The following is a 4,290-nucleotide window of genomic DNA, read 5'->3' on the forward strand; positions in this document are numbered from 1 at the left end:
CACACACATAAAAGAAGGTTATAATTAGGCAAGCTTTCAGAGCCACTGTGTTTGTTTTGCCACCACTTGGTGAGTAAATTCAGTGCCTTATTTTAATGTATACCTTAACTTGTTTGAGGAGGGACTGTTTATTGAAGGAAGGAATAGAAGGAATGGTGGAGGGGAAAAGGGGAAGAGGAAAAAGAAGATATCAAATGCTGGACAATATCAAAGGAGGCAAATATACAGAAATGAAAAGACTGGCTGTGGACAGACAAAAGTGGAAGAGGCTTAACCCATGACAAGACCTGCTGTAAGATAGAATACCATACTACTACTTAACTTGTTCCAGGTCCTGAAGAGTTTCCTTCTTGGTGGGCGTTCAGATCATTACGATGGCATTATGCTAAGACATACATGATTAATCATCAAGATTAGTTTTTATGGTACATTTTCAGCTATGTCTAGGTTAGGTGATAGTTGTTCACACTGTTTTATGAGACTTCTGCTATACATGCTGAGAAATTTAATGAGGACAAAAAACACTATTATTATATCATGCACGTTATAAATGTTTTACACTTTGTAAACATCTTTTGATATTGAAACATGAGTGACAATACTTGTATATCTATGTATTCTAAAATATGATTCATGACTAAATATTTTCTTTCATTTATGAGACACAAAAGAGAGAGAGACCACTTTGAACCACAGCCAGCCCAGGTAAATATTTATTTCATTTAACTTACATGACAATTGTACATTAAATTTAATCACAGAGCTGATTAAGGTGTTACTTTCATAGGAACAGTCTGCATGAACTGAAGATATGAAAAAAAGAAAAGCTGAAATGGACACTTGATGGAGGAGAGACTACCACAAACACTTGCGATGACTTCATGGACAACCTCTGGTCTAGAATGAGATTTTCACTCTGCAGCAGAGTGTGTGCTGTTATGAAACTTTCCTGGCAGATTAAGTTTCAACCTCTTGTCTGCTTCACCATTGTGGTGAAGTTGTGAAGCCATAAATTTAGAGAAGTTGAAAGCTATAGGTTTGTACTGTAAATACTTGAAGAAAAACTGTTAATTTTGTAAGAAGACATTAATTTAAATTAGTAAAATGCATTCACTTGATATACACTGCCTGACAAAAAAAGTGTAACACCCAGAACAGATCATTGGATGTAAATGAAAATTTATATGTTTACACATCTTGGATGGGTGTGTAAATGATTAGAGTTGCAATGCTCTGTGAAAAGTAGAACAGTCACCAGTCATTAATGTTATTCATGTTTAGTATTTAAAGCAGGTCTGGTAGGATGTATAAGGGATGTGAACAGGATCAGATATTGGGTGATCACTGCGAAGGAGATGGAAGTGAGATAGGATAGCCAGAACCTTAGAGAGTTTGAAAGGAGTCTCATTGTGGATCTCCATTTGGCTGGCTTGTTGTAGAACAGAATAGAATATTTATTGTCACATGACATGTTATATACAATCATTTGATTGAAACATTGGTGACTTGTCAATGAATAATTCTATGCCTACCTAAGTATACCTAAAACAAGATACATTAAAATAATGCATATGGATGCTCCCAGAAGCACATTACAAAATAAAAAGATAATTACATGTTAGATTTATTCCGTTTTCTTAAAATTTCCACAGTGGTTTGAAATCATTCTTTTAAAGTAACCAGAATGATATTTTCACTCTGCAGCGGAGTGTGCGCTGATATGAAACTTCCTGGCAGATTAAAACTGTGTGCCCGACCGAGACTCGAACTCGGGACCTTTGCCTTTCGCGGGCAAGTGCTCTACCAACTGAGCTACCGAAGCACGACTCACGCCCGGTACCCACAGCTTTACTTCTGCCAGTATCTCGTCTCCTACCTTCCAAACTTTACAGAAGTTCTTCTGCGAACCTTGCAGAACTAGCACTCCTGAAAGAAAGGATATAGCGGAGACATGGCTTAGCCACAGCCTGGGGGATGTTTCCAGAATGAGATTTTCACTCTGCAGTGGAGTGTGCGCTGATATGAAACTTCCTGGCAGATTAAAACTGTGTGCCCGACCGAGACTCGAACTCGGGACCTTTGCCTTTCGCGGGCAAATGCTCTACCAACTGAGCTACCGAAGCACGACTCACGCCCGGTACCCACAGCTTTACTTCTGCCAGTATCTCGTCTCCTACCTTCCAAACTTTACAGAAGTTCTTCTGCGAACCTTGCAGAACTAGCAAGGTTCGCAGAAGAACTTCTGTAAAGTTTGGAAGGTAGGAGACGAGATACTGGCAGAAGTAAAGCTGTGGGTACCGGGCGTGAGTCGTGCTTCGGTAGCTCAGTTGGTAGAGCACTTGCCCGCGAAAGGCAAAGGTCCCGAGTTCGAGTCTCGGTCGGGCACACAGTTTTAATCTGCCAGGAAGTTTCATTCTTTTAAAGTATTTTTCATGTTTGTTCCTGTAGTTTATAAATATGGACATACTTCAAAGACCATATACTTTCATAAAAGTAGTATATATGTTTACATCTAGATATTTAGATACATAGATCACCTGATACATAGTTAACCTCCATTAAAAGGGCACATAAGCATACACATAGAACATAATGTAGAAAAAACAGGAAAACAAAACAGATGTAATATCTCCTACTTGTCTTCCTCATTTATAAAATCATCCACACTGTAGTAGCATTTGCTTTTTAAATATTTTTCAGTGTTTGTTCAGGTGGATTCTAACTTGCAGTCCTTCAACTTTGAATAGATTTTATTGATAAGCTTCGAAGCCATGTAATATGGAGTATTTTCAAATAATGTTAGTCTGTGGCAATGTAGCATTTAATCTTGTTAGTGCCTTGTTTCATAAGTATGTGTAAATGTATCTTCCCTCAAACAGATGTGGGTTTTTTAACTCAAAGAGAAGTGTTTCATATATAAACATGGAAGGAGTTGTCAGTAAGTCAAGGTTTGCAAATAAATGTTTGCATGATTGTCTATTGTTTGTTCCAATCATAGCTCTGATAATTTTTTTCTGTAGCTTGAACACTCTGAGGAGGCTTCCTTTTTCAACTCCCCAAAAAATTATGCCATATCTTACAACTGATATAAAATATGCATGATACACAATTTTCCAAACAGCTAAGTCAGTTACTTTATTCAGAACCCTCAATGCATAAAAAGAACTATTTAACTGCTTCAGTAAGCAATCCACATGATCATCCATGGCAAGTTTTTGTTTATGGTCACACCCAGAAATTTGACAGATTCTGCAGTTAGAAGTTCTCTGCCTTCATAACTTAACTGTGTTACATATTCAAGAGTTTGTTTGGCTCTGAAGTGTAAAATTTGTGTTTTTGTTAAGTTTAGTTTCATAGCATTATTATTTATCCAATTTTCTAGTTCTTGAAGAGTCTGTTTTGTTTCCTGTGCTAATTCTTCAGTGTTTTTACTGCAGACTACTGCTGTTGAGTCATCTGCATACAGAATTGTATCAGAAATTACCTTACCTGGCATGTCATTTATATAACATAGAAATAGTAATGGGCCTAGTATGGAGCCCTGGGGTACACTTGCTTGTTTTTCCTTCCAACTAGAGCAAACTTTCTCGCCATTATGTTGTATAACTACCCTCTGTTTCCTATTTTTGAGATACAATTTGAACCAATTTAAAGATTTTTCATGGAAGCCATAAGAAGCTAATTTGAGGAACAGCTTCTTATGGTTTGCCATATCAAATGCCTTGTTTAGGTCACAGAAGATACCGGATATGCTCTCCTTGTTATTGAGGCATTTGCTTATTTTAGTGATTAGTTCATTAATAGCATGCACAGTGCTTCAGACCTTCCTAAATCAATACTGATTATTAAGAATAATGTTATGTTTTTCGTTATATTTGTATCATACAATATCCATATTTGTGGGACATTCAGATGTGACAATAGCCCAATGATGGACTGCTTGGAAATGAAATGGTGTGGGAAGCCTTCAGGTATGACTTCAGATCACGACCAGTGGCGGCTTATGGACATTCTGCATCCTCAAGTCTTACCTCTCAGGAGACAGTATCATGGCACCATTATTTAACAGCACAATGCTTGTCCACATGTGGCACATGCCTCTATGAACTGTCTGCATGACGTTGAGGTGAGCCAGAAAGATCCCCAGATCTGTCCCTGATAGAACATGAGTGAGAACAGCTGTCAATTGTTGATCAAAGACAAAGGTATGAAATTTACAGTTTTTAGTAGACACAGGTGCAGATGTATCGGACTATGCATCCTCCCACCTGTCACCTTGTGACAGTTACC

General features: G+C 37.8%; 1 non-coding gene across 1 annotated transcript; it reads right to left on the minus strand.

Annotated features, from left to right (window-relative positions):
- Positions 1–2,049: 2,049 nt before the first annotated feature.
- Positions 2,050–2,124, minus strand: Trnas-cga. The gene has a single exon. It is a non-coding gene; the product is annotated as a tRNA-Ser (tRNA).
- Positions 2,125–4,290: the final 2,166 nt, after the last annotated feature.

The sequence above is a fragment of the Schistocerca americana genome, chromosome 8 (assembly GCF_021461395.2).
Source record: "Schistocerca americana isolate TAMUIC-IGC-003095 chromosome 8, iqSchAmer2.1, whole genome shotgun sequence".
Taxonomy (NCBI): domain Eukaryota; kingdom Metazoa; phylum Arthropoda; class Insecta; order Orthoptera; family Acrididae; genus Schistocerca; species Schistocerca americana.